General features: G+C 64.1%; 4 pseudogenes; all 4 read left to right on the top strand.

The window, feature by feature from the left end:
* Positions 1–2,190: 2,190 nt before the first annotated feature.
* Positions 2,191–2,309, top strand: LOC142865399 (uncharacterized; annotated as a pseudogene).
* A 7,076-nt stretch (positions 2,310–9,385) lies between these two features.
* Positions 9,386–9,504, top strand: LOC142865439 (uncharacterized; annotated as a pseudogene).
* A 3,480-nt stretch (positions 9,505–12,984) lies between these two features.
* Positions 12,985–13,103, top strand: LOC142865438 (uncharacterized; annotated as a pseudogene).
* Positions 13,104–16,582: 3,479 nt separating this feature from the next.
* LOC142865437 (uncharacterized) lies at positions 16,583–16,701 on the top strand (annotated as a pseudogene).
* The last annotated feature ends 2,422 nt before the right edge of the window (positions 16,702–19,123 follow it).

Here is a 19,123-nt window from a genome sequence, read left to right as displayed (position 1 = left end):
CAAGGGCTTGGTGTGGACGCTGCTTCCAGGAAGCCCTCCAGAAACCCGGCAGCAGGGTGGCCGCAGCAGTCTCCAGCAGCCGTCCCTAAGTCGAGTGCGGGGGACGTGCCCCCGCTGTGCCGCGGGGGCCCAGCCTGGTGTCTTCCCTGAGGCCCTGCGGCTGCAGGCTGCTGCCGCTCCCCGCAAGGGGAGAGCCAAGGGGAGAGCCGCGGAGGTGGGGACCGCCTCCTGATGGGGACGTACGTACACGCAGCTCTCCAAGGCGGATCCCGGGGCTCTCTGTCCTGCCCGAAGGCCCAGCGGGCCTGCGGGTCCTTAGAGTGGCAAAAACATCCGAAAGCTGAGACTGAGGGTCCGGTGGGTGTCTGCACTTTTGTGCTGGGCACCCCAGGGAGGCCCGGGGGCTGGCTGGACAACGTGGTCTGCTGGGCGGGGGGCTTGGAGGAGCAACTGATGCCCTTTGCACCTTGGGTAGCAAGAGTCTGAGGTGTCTCTGAGCCCTGTGCCATGTCCGGGGGGGGGGAGGTGCGGGGGGGGGAGGAGGAGGAGGAGGAGGTGGGAAGGGCCGGGGCCTGCAGTCCTGTTCCCGGGGTGGCACGGCAAGTGGCTTCTTCCACAGGCTGCTTGGCCTGGGCTCCCTGCACCTGGGCCTTTGGGGGACTGGCCCTGTGCTTGCCAACACTTCCTGCAGGGACCCAGAGCTGGGAGGTGGCATCTCTCAGCCCTGGGTCGGGCAGAGCCCCAGCGGGCCATGCCCACAACCTCTCTCAGCACCGGTCCCCCAGAAGGCTCCTTTGGGACCAGGATTCTCTTGCGGTGACTCTCTAAGGTCTGGCCCCTGGATGGAGGGGCACCAGGAGTAGAGGAGCAGGAAGGGGAAGGGGGTGGCCATGCGAGGGGACACTTTGAGGCCAAGTCCCAGCTTCAGCCTGATCCTCCTGGGAACCCCGCTCTGAGACTGGAGCCGGGCTTCGCATTCCCACAGCAGCCAGTCGTGGGCTGAGGACACCTGGGGCGTTGGGAACTCCCTGGCTTCTCCTTGGTTTAACATCTAGAGCTGCTTGCGAATCGGGCCGCCACACACACCCGAGCGCAGGTGTCTTCCGCACAGACTGCGGTCCTCGCTCTTCTGAACCTCGCTAGCTCGCCACCCACCCACCCATGGGTGAACCTGGTCAGGGTACTTTCTCTCGGGGGCAGACTCTTTTCCGGGCGGGCTACCGGTGTCTCTGTTTGCTCGTTTCTTTCTTCCATTTCGGGAAAGGCTTCCTTGCTGGGTGTGGAAATCTCCTATGCCTTCCCTCGCCTATTCTGTCAGCTTTAAAATTCTCTTTCAGTTGCCACCCTCACAGATGGATTAGGAAACTCTTTCCGGTGCACTCATTAGTGAAATGACCTCAAGGAAGCTGGAATCCAATATCTAATGGCCGATTTTTAGCGAGTCCACACGCCAGGGTGGTTGGGGTCCAATGCAGCCCCGGCCAGGCCCAGGCCCCTTGGACTGGGCCACAGGAGGACACAGAGGAGGGTCCCGGCCCCCACGAAGCGGTGCCGGCAGTTCTCCACGGGCTTGGGCGTTTTCCAGAGGTAGGAGATGGAGGGGACTGATTTCTTCAGCGCCCCACAAACCACGCCACCCCACCCCACCCATGGGACACATCCCCAGAGAGAGACGCCCCATACACTGGCTGTGCCCCAGCCCTGGCCCGGGGGAATAGGCGGCAGCCCACCCACAGGGCGAGGGGGGGCGCAGCTGAAAGGGGTTGTGGGGGAGGGCGGCCCCTGGCTGGGGTCAAAGGGCGAGCGCCCCGCGCGAGCGCGCGTGCGCAGTCAGCGTCAGCGGCGGCGACGCGCCGGGGGTGGGCAGCGGGTAGGTGAAGGAGGCCGGGCGAGGAGACGAGGGGGGCTGGGAGGGCTCCACCTTGGCGAGTCCAGCCGTGGAGGCGCATCTTGTGTGAGTGAGTGTGAGTGTGTGTGTGTGTGTGTATAGAGAGACAGCCCCCCGCCCCGCCCCGCCCATCACCCCCGTCCCTGGGAGCCCGCGGGACCCGGCCGGCGAACTCAACAGGCCCGGCCCGGCGCGGGGCCTGGGGCGGGAGGCGGCGGCGGCGGCGGCGGCGGCGGCGGCGGCGGGGGGAAAGCGCAGAGAGGCTCGGCTTCTTGAGTGGGGCAGGGGCGGCCTCCGCCGCCGTCTAGGGCCACACCACCCTGAACGCCCCCGATCTCGTCTGGTCTCGGAAGCTAAGCAGGGTGGGGCCTGGTTAGGACTTGGATGGGAGACCGCCTGGGAATACCGGGTGCCTCAGGCTGCTTCTTTTTTTTTTTTTTTTTTTTTGCCTCTTGTTCTGTCCCCTTTCTGGGAGCGCGGCGGCGGCCCGGTGTGGGGGTGACCCCAACCCTCAGCGCCCGCCGCGGTGCCTGGCGCCCCAGCCCGCACCGTGGGGCCTCCTCTTGTCCCAAGCCGAGACACCGCCGCCACGCGGCAGCATGCGTGGCATCTGGACTGTCAGGTCTCAGACCAAAGGTCTGCTCTGTGGGAACCGACACGCTGGAGGAAACCTTGAGAGTCTGAGAGGGGAGGGAGTTCCAGAAGAAGGCCAGGATGTCATTTTGAGGGAGTATGTGACCAGAACTCGTCCCGTTGCTTTTGGGGGTTCTATGGGCTCCACGCAGGAATCTTTGGTGGTGGCACCTGATGTTGGGGGATCCGGAGTCACACCCAGACCTGCTCCACAGGCCTCCTTTTACTTTTCTCTTCGGATTCATTATTTTTAAAAAGTGTCTCTTACCTCTATTATTGCATTTTCTTTCCTCTCTCTTTTCAAGCAGATGATGGGAGTACAAGTATTCAGGTGACATGTATTGCCCGTGCCCCCCTCCCCCCTGTGTTCTCATTCATATACCTCTCATGTTGTTCCAGCGTATTGTGGGGGTACCAGTGTTAAGGTCGGGTACGTTGCCCTCTCCAAGCCTCCCCCCTGGGGTCAGAGCTTCAAGTGCGCCCATCCCCCAGTCGGTGCGCACCCACCCCATGCCTAATGGATGTGGATGCCCCTCCCCTCCCCCCACCCGCCCGACACCCACCCGATGAAGGTGATTCCTCTCCGTCCACTTAGGTGTCCATCCGTTCGTTCCAATTTGCTGGTGAGCGCGCTCACGTGGTGCTCGTGTGTCCATTCTTGGGATACTTGGCTTACTGGAACGGGTTCCAGCTCTGGCCAGGAGAACACGAGAGGTGCCCTCTCACCGCTGCTCCTCACAGCCGAATGGCACTCCGTGGTGTCCACGCGCCACATTTTATTCATGCACTCCTGGATGGATGGGCACTCGGGTCGCTTCCACGTCTTTGCGATTGTGAATTGTGCCCTAACTGTAACCCTAACCCTTACCCAGCCCGTCTCCTCTGCCCCTGCCTGACGCACTCCTCCCCGGCCAGGCCCGTCACTGTCCTGGGCCCCCGCCTGACCGGCTCCTCCCCGCCCGGCCTGTCACCGTCCTCTGCCCCTGCCTGACATGCTCCTTCCCGCCCGGCCTCTCACCGTCCTCGGCCCCTGCCTGACCGGCTCCTCCGTCGCCTGGGCCTTCCAAGGGCTTGGTGTGGACGCTGCTTCCAGGAAGCCCTCCAGAAACCCGGCAGCAGGGTGGCCGCAGCAGTCTCCAGCAGCCGTCCCTAAGTCGAGTGCGGGGGACGTGCCCCCGCTGTGCCGCGGGGGCCCAGCCTGGTGTCTTCCCTGAGGCCCTGCGGCTGCAGGCTGCTGCCGCTCCCCGCAAGGGGAGAGCCAAGGGGAGAGCCGCGGAGGTGGGGACCGCCTCCTGATGGGGACGTACGTACACGCAGCTCTCCAAGGCGGATCCCGGGGCTCTCTGTCCTGCCCGAAGGCCCAGCGGGCCTGCGGGTCCTTAGAGTGGCAAAAACATCCGAAAGCTGAGACTGAGGGTCCGGTGGGTGTCTGCACTTTTGTGCTGGGCACCCCAGGGAGGCCCGGGGGCTGGCTGGACAACGTGGTCTGCTGGGCGGGGGGCTTGGAGGAGCAACTGATGCCCTTTGCACCTTGGGTAGCAAGAGTCTGAGGTGTCTCTGAGCCCTGTGCCATGTCCGGGGGGGGGAGGTGCGGGGGGGGGAGGAGGAGGAGGAGGAGGTGGGAAGGGCCGGGGCCTGCAGTCCTGTTCCCGGGGTGGCACGGCAAGTGGCTTCTTCCACAGGCTGCTTGGCCTGGGCTCCCTGCACCTGGGCCTTTGGGGGACTGGCCCTGTGCTTGCCAACACTTCCTGCAGGGACCCAGAGCTGGGAGGTGGCATCTCTCAGCCCTGGGTCGGGCAGAGCCCCAGCGGGCCATGCCCACAACCTCTCTCAGCACCGGTCCCCCAGAAGGCTCCTTGGGGACCAGGATTCTCTTGCGGTGACTCTCTAAGGTCTGGCCCCTGGATGGAGGGGCACCAGGAGTAGAGGAGCAGGAAGGGGAAGGGGGTGGCCATGCGAGGGGACACTTTGAGGCCAAGTCCCAGCTTCAGCCTGATCCTCCTGGGAACCCCGCTCTGAGACAAGGAGCCGGGCTTCGCATTCCCACAGCAGCCAGTCGTGGGCTGAGGACACCTGGGGCGTTGGGAACTCCCTGGCTTCTCCTTGGTTTAACATCTAGAGCTGCTTGCGAATCGGGCCGCCACACACACCCGAGCGCAGGTGTCTTCCGCACAGACTGCGGTCCTCGCTCTTCTGAACCTCGCTAGCTCGCCACCCACCCACCCATGGGTGAACCTGGTCAGGGTACTTTCTCTCGGGGGCAGACTCTTTTCCGGGCGGGCTACCGGTGTCTCTGTTTGCTCGTTTCTTTCTTCCATTTCGGGAAAGGCTTCCTTGCTGGGTGTGGAAATCTCCTATGCCTTCCCTCGCCTATTCTGTCAGCTTTAAAATTCTCTTTCAGTTGCCACCCTCACAGATGGATTAGGAAACTCTTTCCGGTGCACTCATTAGTGAAATGACCTCAAGGAAGCTGGAATCCAATATCTAATGGCCGATTTTTAGCGAGTCCACACGCCAGGGTGGTTGGGGTCCAATGCAGCCCCGGCCAGGCCCAGGCCCCTTGGACTGGGCCACAGGAGGACACAGAGGAGGGTCCCGGCCCCCACGAAGCGGTGCCGGCAGTTCTCCACGGGCTTGGGCGTTTTCCAGAGGTAGGAGATGGAGGGGACTGATTTCTTCAGCGCCCCACAAACCACGCCACCCCACCCCACCCATGGGACACATCCCCAGAGAGAGACGCCCCATACACTGGCTGTGCCCCAGCCCTGGCCCGGGGGAATAGGCGGCAGCCCACCCACAGGGCGAGGGGGGGCGCAGCTGAAAGGGGTTGTGGGGGAGGGCGGCCCCTGGCTGGGGTCAAAGGGCGAGCGCCCCGCGCGAGCGCGCGTGCGCAGTCAGCGTCAGCGGCGGCGACGCGCCGGGGGTGGGCAGCGGGTAGGTGAAGGAGGCCGGGCGAGGAGACGAGGGGGGCTGGGAGGGCTCCACCTTGGCGAGTCCAGCCGTGGAGGCGCATCTTGTGTGAGTGAGTGTGAGTGTGTGTGTGTGTGTGTATAGAGAGACAGCCCCCGCCCCGCCCCGCCCATCACCCCCGTCCCTGGGAGCCCGCGGGACCCGGCCGGCGAACTCAACAGGCCCGGCCCGGCGCGGGGCCTGGGGCGGGAGGCGGCGGCGGCGGCGGCGGCGGCGGCGGCGGCGGCGGCGGCGGCGGGGGGAAAGCGCAGAGAGGCTCGGCTTCTTGAGTGGGGCAGGGGCGGCCTCCGCCGCCGTCTAGGGCCACACCACCCTGAACGCCCCCGATCTCGTCTGGTCTCGGAAGCTAAGCAGGGTGGGGCCCGGCCTGAATACTTGTACTCCCATCATCTGCTTGAAGAGAGAGAGAAAAGAAAATGCAATCATAGAGGTAAGAGACACTTTTTAAAAATAATGAATCCGAAGAGAAAAGCGGCGGCCCGGTGTGGGGGTGACCCCAACCCTCAGCGCCCGCCGCGGTGCCTGGCGCCCCAGCCCGCACCGTGGGGCCTCCTCTTGTCCCAAGCCGAGACACCGCCGCCACGCGGCAGCATGCGTGGCATCTGGACTGTCAGGTCTCAGACCAAAGGTCTGCTCTGTGGGAACCGACACGCTGGAGGAAACCTTGAGAGTCTGAGAGGGGAGGGAGTTCCAGAAGAAGGCCAGGATGTCATTTTGAGGGAGTATGTGACCAGAACTCGTCCCGTTGCTTTTGGGGGTTCTATGGGCTCCACGCAGGAATCTTTGGTGGTGGCACCTGATGTTGGGGGATCCGGAGTCACACCCAGACCTGCTCCACAGGCCTCCTTTTACTTTTCTCTTCGGATTCATTATTTTTAAAAAGTGTCTCTTACCTCTATTATTGCATTTTCTTTCCTCTCTCTTTTCAAGCAGATGATGGGAGTACAAGTATTCAGGTGACATGTATTGCCCGTGCCCCCCTCCCCCCTGTGTTCTCATTCATATACCTCTCATGTTGTTCCAGCGTATTGTGGGGGTACCAGTGTTAAGGTCGGGTACGTTGCCCTCTCCAAGCCTCCCCCCTGGGGTCAGAGCTTCAAGTGCGCCCATCCCCCAGTCGGTGCGCACCCACCCCATTCCTAATGGATGTGGATGCCCATCCCCTCCCCCCACCCGCCCGACACCCACCCGATGAAGGTGATTCCTCTCCGTCCACTTAGGTGTCCATCCGTTCGTTCCAATTTGCTGGTGAGCGCGCTCACGTGGTGCTCGTGTGTCCATTCTTGGGATACTTGGCTTACTGGAACAGGTTCCAGCTCTGGCCAGGAGAACACGAGAGGTGCCCTCTCACCGCTGCTCCTCACAGCCGAATGGCACTCCGTGGTGTCCACGCGCCACATTTTATTCATGCACTCCTGGATGGATGGGCACTCGGGTCGCTTCCACGTCTTTGCGATTGTGAATTGTGCCCTAACTGTAACCCTAACCCTTACCCAGCCCGTCTCCTCTGCCCCTGCCTGACGCACTCCTCCCCGGCCAGGCCCGTCACTGTCCTGGGCCCCCGCCTGACCGGCTCCTCCCCGCCCGGCCTGTCACCGTCCTCTGCCCCTGCCTGACATGCTCCTTCCCGCCCGGCCTCTCACCGTCCTCGGCCCCTGCCTGACCGGCTCCTCCGTCGCCTGGGCCTTCCAAGGGCTTGGTGTGGACGCTGCTTCCAGGAAGCCCTCCAGAAACCCGGCAGCAGGGTGGCCGCAGCAGTCTCCAGCAGCCGTCCCTAAGTCGAGTGCGGGGGACGTGCCCCCGCTGTGCCGCGGGGGCCCAGCCTGGTGTCTTCCCTGAGGCCCTGCGGCTGCAGGCTGCTGCCGCTCCCCGCAAGGGGAGAGCCAAGGGGAGAGCCGCGGAGGTGGGGACCGCCTCCTGATGGGGACGTACGTACACGCAGCTCTCCAAGGCGGATCCCGGGGCTCTCTGTCCTGCCCGAAGGCCCAGCGGGCCTGCGGGTCCTTAGAGTGGCAAAAACATCCGAAAGCTGAGACTGAGGGTCCGGTGGGTGTCTGCACTTTTGTGCTGGGCACCCCAGGGAGGCCCGGGGGCTGGCTGGACAACGTGGTCTGCTGGGCGGGGGGCTTGGAGGAGCAACTGATGCCCTTTGCACCTTGGGTAGCAAGAGTCTGAGGTGTCTCTGAGCCCTGTGCCATGTCGGGGGGGGGGAGGTGCGGGGGGGGGAGGAGGAGGAGGAGGAGGTGGGAAGGGCCGGGGCCTGCAGTCCTGTTCCCGGGGTGGCACGGCAAGTGGCTTCTTCCACAGGCTGCTTGGCCTGGGCTCCCTGCACCTGGGCCTTTGGGGGACTGGCCCTGTGCTTGCCAACACTTCCTGCAGGGACCCAGAGCTGGGAGGTGGCATCTCTCAGCCCTGGGTCGGGCAGAGCCCCAGCGGGCCATGCCCACAACCTCTCTCAGCACCGGTCCCCCAGAAGGCTCCTTGGGGACCAGGATTCTCTTGCGGTGACTCTCTAAGGTCTGGCCCCTGGATGGAGGGGCACCAGGAGTAGAGGAGCAGGAAGGGGAAGGGGGTGGCCATGCGAGGGGACACTTTGAGGCCAAGTCCCAGCTTCAGCCTGATCCTCCTGGGAACCCCGCTCTGAGACAAGGAGCCGGGCTTCGCATTCCCACAGCAGCCAGTCGTGGGCTGAGGACACCTGGGGCGTTGGGAACTCCCTGGCTTCTCCTTGGTTTAACATCTAGAGCTGCTTGCGAATCGGGCCGCCACACACACCCGAGCGCAGGTGTCTTCCGCACAGACTGCGGTCCTCGCTCTTCTGAACCTCGCTAGCTCGCCACCCACCCACCCATGGGTGAACCTGGTCAGGGTACTTTCTCTCGGGGGCAGACTCTTTTCCGGGCGGGCTACCGGTGTCTCTGTTTGCTCGTTTCTTTCTTCCATTTCGGGAAAGGCTTCCTTGCTGGGTGTGGAAATCTCCTATGCCTTCCCTCGCCTATTCTGTCAGCTTTAAAATTCTCTTTCAGTTGCCACCCTCACAGATGGATTAGGAAACTCTTTCCGGTGCACTCATTAGTGAAATGACCTCAAGGAAGCTGGAATCCAATATCTAATGGCCGATTTTTAGCGAGTCCACACGCCAGGGTGGTTGGGGTCCAATGCAGCCCCGGCCAGGCCCAGGCCCCTTGGACTGGGCCACAGGAGGACACAGAGGAGGGTCCCGGCCCCCACGAAGCGGTGCCGGCAGTTCTCCACGGGCTTGGGCGTTTTCCAGAGGTAGGAGATGGAGGGGACTGATTTCTTCAGCGCCCCACAAACCACGCCACCCCACCCCACCCATGGGACACATCCCCAGAGAGAGACGCCCCATACACTGGCTGTGCCCCAGCCCTGGCCCGGGGGAATAGGCGGCAGCCCACCCACAGGGCGAGGGGGGGCGCAGCTGAAAGGGGTTGTGGGGGAGGGCGGCCCCTGGCTGGGGTCAAAGGGCGAGCGCCCCGCGCGAGCGCGCGTGCGCAGTCAGCGTCAGCGGCGGCGACGCGCCGGGGGTGGGCAGCGGGTAGGTGAAGGAGGCCGGGCGAGGAGACGAGGGGGGCTGGGAGGGCTCCACCTTGGCGAGTCCAGCCGTGGAGGCGCATCTTGTGTGAGTGAGTGTGAGTGTGTGTGTGTGTGTGTATAGAGAGACAGCCCCCCGCCCCGCCCCGCCCATCACCCCCGTCCCTGGGAGCCCGCGGGACCCGGCCGGCGAACTCAACAGGCCCGGCCCGGCGCGGGGCCTGGGGCGGGAGGCGGCGGCGGCGGCGGCGGCGGCGGCGGCGGCGGCGGCGGCGGCGGCGGGGGGAAAGCGCAGAGAGGCTCGGCTTCTTGAGTGGGGCAGGGGCGGCCTCCGCCGCCGTCTAGGGCCACACCACCCTGAACGCCCCCGATCTCGTCTGGTCTCGGAAGCTAAGCAGGGTGGGGCCCGGTTAGGACTTGGATGGGAGACCGCCTGGGAATACCGGGTGCCTCAGGCTGCTTCTTTTTTTTTTTTTTTTTTTTGCCTCTTGTTCTGTCCCCTTTCTGGGAGCGCGGCGGCGGCCCGGTGTGGGGGTGACCCCAACCCTCAGCGCCCGCCGCGGTGCCTGGCGCCCCAGCCCGCACCGTGGGGCCTCCTCTTGTCCCAAGCCGAGACACCGCCGCCACGCGGCAGCATGCGTGGCATCTGGACTGTCAGGTCTCAGACCAAAGGTCTGCTCTGTGGGAACCGACACGCTGGAGGAAACCTTGAGAGTCTGAGAGGGGAGGGAGTTCCAGAAGAAGGCCAGGATGTCATTTTGAGGGAGTATGTGACCAGAACTCGTCCCGTTGCTTTTGGGGGTTCTATGGGCTCCACGCAGGAATCTTTGGTGGTGGCACCTGATGTTGGGGGATCCGGAGTCACACCCAGACCTGCTCCACAGGCCTCCTTTTACTTTTCTCTTCGGATTCATTATTTTTAAAAAGTGTCTCTTACCTCTATTATTGCATTTTCTTTCCTCTCTCTTTTCAAGCAGATGATGGGAGTACAAGTATTCAGGTGACATGTATTGCCCGTGCCCCCCTCCCCCCTGTGTTCTCATTCATATACCTCTCATGTTGTTCCAGCGTATTGTGGGGGTACCAGTGTTAAGGTCGGGTACGTTGCCCTCTCCAAGCCTCCCCCCTGGGGTCAGAGCTTCAAGTGCGCCCATCCCCCAGTCGGTGCGCACCCACCCCATTCCTAATGGATGTGGATGCCCATCCCCTCCCCCCACCCGCCCGACACCCACCCGATGAAGGTGATTCCTCTCCGTCCACTTAGGTGTCCATCCGTTCGTTCCAATTTGCTGGTGAGCGCGCTCACGTGGTGCTCGTGTGTCCATTCTTGGGATACTTGGCTTACTGGAACAGGTTCCAGCTCTGGCCAGGAGAACACGAGAGGTGCCCTCTCACCGCTGCTCCTCACAGCCGAATGGCACTCCGTGGTGTCCACGCGCCACATTTTATTCATGCACTCCTGGATGGATGGGCACTCGGGTCGCTTCCACGTCTTTGCGATTGTGAATTGTGCCCTAACTGTAACCCTAACCCTTACCCAGCCCGTCTCCTCTGCCCCTGCCTGACGCACTCCTCCCCGGCCAGGCCCGTCACTGTCCTGGGCCCCCGCCTGACCGGCTCCTCCCCGCCCGGCCTGTCACCGTCCTCTGCCCCTGCCTGACATGCTCCTTCCCGCCCGGCCTCTCACCGTCCTCGGCCCCTGCCTGACCGGCTCCTCCGTCGCCTGGGCCTTCCAAGGGCTTGGTGTGGACGCTGCTTCCAGGAAGCCCTCCAGAAACCCGGCAGCAGGGTGGCCGCAGCAGTCTCCAGCAGCCGTCCCTAAGTCGAGTGCGGGGGACGTGCCCCCGCTGTGCCGCGGGGGCCCAGCCTGGTGTCTTCCCTGAGGCCCTGCGGCTGCAGGCTGCTGCCGCTCCCCGCAAGGGGAGAGCCAAGGGGAGAGCCGCGGAGGTGGGGACCGCCTCCTGATGGGGACGTACGTACACGCAGCTCTCCAAGGCGGATCCCGGGGCTCTCTGTCCTGCCCGAAGGCCCAGCGGGCCTGCGGGTCCTTAGAGTGGCAAAAACATCCGAAAGCTGAGACTGAGGGTCCGGTGGGTGTCTGCACTTTTGTGCTGGGCACCCCAGGGAGGCCCGGGGGCTGGCTGGACAACGTGGTCTGCTGGGCGGGGGGCTTGGAGGAGCAACTGATGCCCTTTGCACCTTGGGTAGCAAGAGTCTGAGGTGTCTCTGAGCCCTGTGCCATGTCGGGGGGGGGGAGGTGCGGGGGGGGGAGGAGGAGGAGGAGGAGGTGGGAAGGGCCGGGGCCTGCAGTCCTGTTCCCGGGGTGGCACGGCAAGTGGCTTCTTCCACAGGCTGCTTGGCCTGGGCTCCCTGCACCTGGGCCTTTGGGGGACTGGCCCTGTGCTTGCCAACACTTCCTGCAGGGACCCAGAGCTGGGAGGTGGCATCTCTCAGCCCTGGGTCGGGCAGAGCCCCAGCGGGCCATGCCCACAACCTCTCTCAGCACCGGTCCCCCAGAAGGCTCCTTGGGGACCAGGATTCTCTTGCGGTGACTCTCTAAGGTCTGGCCCCTGGATGGAGGGGCACCAGGAGTAGAGGAGCAGGAAGGGGAAGGGGGTGGCCATGCGAGGGGACACTTTGAGGCCAAGTCCCAGCTTCAGCCTGATCCTCCTGGGAACCCCGCTCTGAGACAAGGAGCCGGGCTTCGCATTCCCACAGCAGCCAGTCGTGGGCTGAGGACACCTGGGGCGTTGGGAACTCCCTGGCTTCTCCTTGGTTTAACATCTAGAGCTGCTTGCGAATCGGGCCGCCACACACACCCGAGCGCAGGTGTCTTCCGCACAGACTGCGGTCCTCGCTCTTCTGAACCTCGCTAGCTCGCCACCCACCCACCCATGGGTGAACCTGGTCAGGGTACTTTCTCTCGGGGGCAGACTCTTTTCCGGGCGGGCTACCGGTGTCTCTGTTTGCTCGTTTCTTTCTTCCATTTCGGGAAAGGCTTCCTTGCTGGGTGTGGAAATCTCCTATGCCTTCCCTCGCCTATTCTGTCAGCTTTAAAATTCTCTTTCAGTTGCCACCCTCACAGATGGATTAGGAAACTCTTTCCGGTGCACTCATTAGTGAAATGACCTCAAGGAAGCTGGAATCCAATATCTAATGGCCGATTTTTAGCGAGTCCACACGCCAGGGTGGTTGGGGTCCAATGCAGCCCCGGCCAGGCCCAGGCCCCTTGGACTGGGCCACAGGAGGACACAGAGGAGGGTCCCGGCCCCCACGAAGCGGTGCCGGCAGTTCTCCACGGGCTTGGGCGTTTTCCAGAGGTAGGAGATGGAGGGGACTGATTTCTTCAGCGCCCCACAAACCACGCCACCCCACCCCACCCATGGGACACATCCCCAGAGAGAGACGCCCCATACACTGGCTGTGCCCCAGCCCTGGCCCGGGGGAATAGGCGGCAGCCCACCCACAGGGCGAGGGGGGGCGCAGCTGAAAGGGGTTGTGGGGGAGGGCGGCCCCTGGCTGGGGTCAAAGGGCGAGCGCCCCGCGCGAGCGCGCGTGCGCAGTCAGCGTCAGCGGCGGCGACGCGCCGGGGGTGGGCAGCGGGTAGGTGAAGGAGGCCGGGCGAGGAGACGAGGGGGGCTGGGAGGGCTCCACCTTGGCGAGTCCAGCCGTGGAGGCGCATCTTGTGTGAGTGAGTGTGAGTGTGTGTGTGTGTGTGTATAGAGAGACAGCCCCCCGCCCCGCCCCGCCCATCACCCCCGTCCCTGGGAGCCCGCGGGACCCGGCCGGCGAACTCAACAGGCCCGGCCCGGCGCGGGGCCTGGGGCGGGAGGCGGCGGCGGCGGCGGCGGCGGCGGCGGCGGCGGCGGCGGCGGCGGCGGGGGGAAAGCGCAGAGAGGCTCGGCTTCTTGAGTGGGGCAGGGGCGGCCTCCGCCGCCGTCTAGGGCCACACCACCCTGAACGCCCCCGATCTCGTCTGGTCTCGGAAGCTAAGCAGGGTGGGGCCCGGTTAGGACTTGGATGGGAGACCGCCTGGGAATACCGGGTGCCTCAGGCTGCTTCTTTTTTTTTTTTTTTTTTTTGCCTCTTGTTCTGTCCCCTTTCTGGGAGCGCGGCGGCGGCCCGGTGTGGGGGTGACCCCAACCCTCAGCGCCCGCCGCGGTGCCTGGCGCCCCAGCCCGCACCGTGGGGCCTCCTCTTGTCCCAAGCCGAGACACCGCCGCCACGCGGCAGCATGCGTGGCATCTGGACTGTCAGGTCTCAGACCAAAGGTCTGCTCTGTGGGAACCGACACGCTGGAGGAAACCTTGAGAGTCTGAGAGGGGAGGGAGTTCCAGAAGAAGGCCAGGATGTCATTTTGAGGGAGTATGTGACCAGAACTCGTCCCGTTGCTTTTGGGGGTTCTATGGGCTCCACGCAGGAATCTTTGGTGGTGGCACCTGATGTTGGGGGATCCGGAGTCACACCCAGACCTGCTCCACAGGCCTCCTTTTACTTTTCTCTTCGGATTCATTATTTTTAAAAAGTGTCTCTTACCTCTATTATTGCATTTTCTTTCCTCTCTCTTTTCAAGCAGATGATGGGAGTACAAGTATTCAGGTGACATGTATTGCCCGTGCCCCCCTCCCCCCTGTGTTCTCATTCATATACCTCTCATGTTGTTCCAGCGTATTGTGGGGGTACCAGTGTTAAGGTCGGGTACGTTGCCCTCTCCAAGCCTCCCCCCTGGGGTCAGAGCTTCAAGTGCGCCCATCCCCCAGTCGGTGCGCACCCACCCCATGCCTAATGGATGTGGATGCCCCTCCCCTCCCCCCACCCGCCCGACACCCACCCGATGAAGGTGATTCCTCTCCGTCCACTTAGGTGTCCATCCGTTCGTTCCAATTTGCTGGTGAGCGCGCTCACGTGGTGCTCGTGTGTCCATTCTTGGGATACTTGGCTTACTGGAACGGGTTCCAGCTCTGGCCAGGAGAACACGAGAGGTGCCCTCTCACCGCTGCTCCTCACAGCCGAATGGCACTCCGTGGTGTCCACGCGCCACATTTTATTCATGCACTCCTGGATGGATGGGCACTCGGGTCGCTTCCACGTCTTTGCGATTGTGAATTGTGCCCTAACTGTAACCCTAACCCTTACCCAGCCCGTCTCCTCTGCCCCTGCCTGACGCACTCCTCCCCGGCCAGGCCCGTCACTGTCCTGGGCCCCCGCCTGACCGGCTCCTCCCCGCCCGGCCTGTCACCGTCCTCTGCCCCTGCCTGACATGCTCCTTCCCGCCCGGCCTCTCACCGTCCTCGGCCCCTGCCTGACCGGCTCCTCCGTCGCCTGGGCCTTCCAAGGGCTTGGTGTGGACGCTGCTTCCAGGAAGCCCTCCAGAAACCCGGCAGCAGGGTGGCCGCAGCAGTCTCCAGCAGCCGTCCCTAAGTCGAGTGCGGGGGACGTGCCCCCGCTGTGCCGCGGGGGCCCAGCCTGGTGTCTTCCCTGAGGCCCTGCGGCTGCAGGCTGCTGCCGCTCCCCGCAAGGGGAGAGCCAAGGGGAGAGCCGCGGAGGTGGGGACCGCCTCCTGATGGGGACGTACGTACACGCAGCTCTCCAAGGCGGATCCCGGGGCTCTCTGTCCTGCCCGAAGGCCCAGCGGGCCTGCGGGTCCTTAGAGTGGCAAAAACATCCGAAAGCTGAGACTGAGGGTCCGGTGGGTGTCTGCACTTTTGTGCTGGGCACCCCAGGGAGGCCCGGGGGCTGGCTGGACAACGTGGTCTGCTGGGCGGGGGGCTTGGAGGAGCAACTGATGCCCTTTGCACCTTGGGTAGCAAGAGTCTGAGGTGTCTCTGAGCCCTGTGCCATGTCCGGGGGGGGGAGGTGCGGGGGGGGGAGGAGGAGGAGGAGGAGGTGGGAAGGGCCGGGGCCTGCAGTCCTGTTCCCGGGGTGGCACGGCAAGTGGCTTCTTCCACAGGCTGCTTGGCCTGGGCTCCCTGCACCTGGGCCTTTGGGGGACTGGCCCTGTGCTTGCCAACACTTCCTGCAGGGACCCAGAGCTGGGAGGTGGCATCTCTCAGCCCTGGGTCGGGCAGAGCCCCAGCGGGCCATGCCCACAACCTCTCTCAGCACCGGTCCCCCAGAAGGCTCCTTTGGGACCAGGATTCTCTTGCGGTGACTCTCTAAGGTCTGGCCCCTGGATGGAGGGGCACCAGGAGTAGAGGAGCAGGAAGGGGAAGGGGGTGGCCATGCGAGGGGACACTTTGAGGCCAAGTCCCAGCTTCAGCCTGATCCTCCTGGGAACCCCGCTCTGAGACTGGAGCCGGGCTTCGCATTCCCACAGCAGCCAGTCGTGGGCTGAGGACACCTGGGGCGTTGGGAACTCCCTGGCTTCTCCTTGGTTTAACATCTAGAGCTGCTTGCGAATCGGGCCGCCACACACACCCGAGCGCAGGTGTCTTCCGCACAGACTGCGGTCCTCGCTCTTCTGAACCTCGCTAGCTCGCCACCCACCCACCCATGGGTGAACCTGGTCAGGGTACTTTCTCTCGGGGGCAGACTCTTTTCCGGGCGGGCTACCGGTGTCTCTGTTTGCTCGTTTCTTTCTTCCATTTCGGGAAAGGCTTCCTTGCTGGGTGTGGAAATCTCCTATGCCTTCCCTCGCCTATTCTGTCAGCTTTAAAATTCTCTTTCAGTTGCCACCCTCACAGATGGATTAGGAAACTCTTTCCGGTGCACTCATTAGTGAAATGACCTCAAGGAAGCTGGAATCCAATATCTAATGGCCGATTTTTAGCGAGTCCACACGCCAGGGTGGTTGGGGTCCAATGCAGCCCCGGCCAGGCCCAGGCCCCTTGGACTGGGCCACAGGAGGACACAGAGGAGGGTCCCGGCCCCCACGAAGCGGTGCCGGCAGTTCTCCACGGGCTTGGGCGTTTTCCAGAGGTAGGAGATGGAGGGGACTGATTTCTTCAGCGCCCCACAAACCACGCCACCCCACCCCACCCATGGGACACATCCCCAGAGAGAGACGCCCCATACACTGGCTGTGCCCCAGCCCTGGCCCGGGGGAATAGGCGGCAGCCCACCCACAGGGCGAGGGGGGGCGCAGCTGAAAGGGGTTGTGGGGGAGGGCGGCCCCTGGCTGGGGTCAAAGGGCGAGCGCCCCGCGCGAGCGCGCGTGCGCAGTCAGCGTCAGCGGCGGCGACGCGCCGGGGGTGGGCAGCGGGTAGGTGAAGGAGGCCGGGCGAGGAGACGAGGGGGGCTGGGAGGGCTCCACCTTGGCGAGTCCAGCCGTGGAGGCGCATCTTGTGTGAGTGAGTGTGAGTGTGTGTGTGTGTGTGTATAGAGAGACAGCCCCCCGCCCCGCCCCGCCCATCACCCCCGTCCCTGGGAGCCCGCGGGACCCGGCCGGCGAACTCAACAGGCCCGGCCCGGCGCGGGGCCTGGGGCGGGAGGCGGCGGCGGCGGCGGCGGCGGCGGCGGCGGCGGCGGCGGCGGCGGCGGGGGGAAAGCGCAGAGAGGCTCGGCTTCTTGAGTGGGGCAGGGGCGGCCTCCGCCGCCGTCTAGGGCCACACCACCCTGAACGCCCCCGATCTCGTCTGGTCTCGGAAGCTAAGCAGGGTGGGGCCCGGTTAGGACTTGGATGGGAGACCGCCTGGGAATACCGGGTGCCTCAGGCTGCTTCTTTTTTTTTTTTTTTTTTTTGCCTCTTGTTCTGTCCCCTTTCTGGGAGCGCGGCGGCGGCCCGGTGTGGGGGTGACCCCAACCCTCAGCGCCCGCCGCGGTGCCTGGCGCCCCAGCCCGCACCGTGGGGCCTCCTCTTGTCCCAAGCCGAGACACCGCCGCCACGCGGCAGCATGCGTGGCATCTGGACTGTCAGGTCTCAGACCAAAGGTCTGCTCTGTGGGAACCGACACGCTGGAGGAAACCTTGAGAGTCTGAGAGGGGAGGGAGTTCCAGAAGAAGGCCAGGATGTCATTTTGAGGGAGTATGTGACCAGAACTCGTCCCGTTGCTTTTGGGGGTTCTATGGGCTCCACGCAGGAATCTTTGGTGGTGGCACCTGATGTTGGGGGATCCGGAGTCACACCCAGACCTGCTCCACAGGCCTCCTTTTACTTTTCTCTTCGGATTCATTATTTTTAAAAAGTGTCTCTTACCTCTATTATTGCATTTTCTTTCCTCTCTCTTTTCAAGCAGATGATGGGAGTACAAGTATTCAGGTGACATGTATTGCCCGTGCCCCCCTCCCCCCTGTGTTCTCATTCATATACCTCTCATGTTGTTCCAGCGTATTGTGGGGGTACCAGTGTTAAGGTCGGGTACGTTGCCCTCTCCAAGCCTCCCCCCTGGGGTCAGAGCTTCAAGTGCGCCCATCCCCCAGTCGGTGCGCACCCACCCCATGCCTAATGGATGTGGATGCCCCTCCCCTCCCCCCACCCGCCCGACACCCACCCGATGAAGGTGATTCCTCTCCGTCCACTTAGGTGTCCATCCGTTCGTTCCAATTTGCTGGTGAGCGCGCTCACGTGGTGCTCGTGTGTCCATTCTTGGGATACTTGGCTTACTGGAACGGGTTCCAGCTCTGGCCAGGAGAACACGAGAGGTGCCCTCTCACCGCTGCTCCTCACAGCCGAATGGCACTCCGTGGTGTCCACGCGCCACATTTTATTCATGCACTCCTGGATGGATGGGCACTCGGGTCGCTTCCACGTCTTTGCGATTGTGAATTGTGCCCTAACTGTAACCCTAACCCTTACCCAGCCCGTCTCCTCTGCCCCTGCCTGACGCACTCCTCCCCGGCCAGGCCCGTCACTGTCCTGGGCCCCCGCCTGACCGGCTCCTCCCCGCCCGGCCTGTCACCGTCCTCTGCCCCTGCCTGACATGCTCCTTCCCGCCCGGCCTCTCACCGTCCTCGGCCCCTGCCTGACCGGCTCCTCCGTCGCCTGGGCCTTCCAAGGGCTTGGTGTGGACGCTGCTTCCAGGAAGCCCTCCAGAAACCCGGCAGCAGGGTGGCCGCAGCAGTCTCCAGCAGCCGTCCCTAAGTCGAGTGCGGGGGACGTGCCCCCGCTGTGCCGCGGGGGCCCAGCCTGGTGTCTTCCCTGAGGCCCTGCGGCTGCAGGCTGCTGCCGCTCCCCGCAAGGGGAGAGCCAAGGGGAGAGCCGCGGAGGTGGGGACCGCCTCCTGATGGGGACGTACGTACACGCAGCTCTCCAAGGCGGATCCCGGGGCTCTCTGTCCTGCCCGAAGGCCCAGCGGGCCTGCGGGTCCTTAGAGTGGCAAAAACATCCGAAAGCTGAGACTGAGGGTCCGGTGGGTGTCTGCACTTTTGTGCTGGGCACCCCAGGGAGGCCCGGGGGCTGGCTGGACAACGTGGTCTGCTGGGCGGGGGGCTTGGAGGAGCAACTGATGCCCTTTGCACCTTGGGTAGCAAGAGTCTGAGGTGTCTCTGAGCCCTGTGCCATGTCCGGGGGGGGGAGGTGCGGGGGGGGGAGGAGGAGGAGGAGGAGGTGGGAAGGGCCGGGGCCTGCAGTCCTGTTCCCGGGGTGGCACGGCAAGTGGCTTCTTCCACAGGCTGCTTGGCCTGGGCTCCCTGCACCTGGGCCTTTGGGGGACTGGCCCTGTGCTTGCCAACACTTCCTGCAGGGACCCAGAGCTGGGAGGTGGCATCTCTCAGCCCTGGGTCGGGCAGAGCCCCAGCGGGCCATGCCCACAACCTCTCTCAGCACCGGTCCCCCAGAAGGCTCCTTTGGGACCAGGATTCTCTTGCGGTGACTCTCTAAGGTCTGGCCCCTGGATGGAGGGGCACCAGGAGTAGAGGAGCAGGAAGGGGAAGGGGGTGGCCATGCGAGGGGACACTTTGAGGCCAAGTCCCAGCTTCAGCCTGATCCTCCTGGGAACCCCGCTCTGAGACTGGAGCCGGGCTTCGCATTCCCACAGCAGCCAGTCGTGGGCTGAGGACACCTGGGGCGTTGGGAACTCCCTGGCTTCTCCTTGGTTTAACATCTAGAGCTGCTTGCGAATCGGGCCGCCACACACACCCGAGCGCAGGTGTCTTCCGCACAGACTGCGGTCCTCGCTCTTCTGAACCTCGCTAGCTCGC

This window comes from Microcebus murinus, chromosome 28 (genome assembly GCF_040939455.1).
Source record: "Microcebus murinus isolate Inina chromosome 28, M.murinus_Inina_mat1.0, whole genome shotgun sequence".
Classification (NCBI taxonomy): Eukaryota; Metazoa; Chordata; class Mammalia; order Primates; family Cheirogaleidae; genus Microcebus; species Microcebus murinus.
This window is presented reverse-complemented; position numbering and strand designations above follow the sequence as displayed.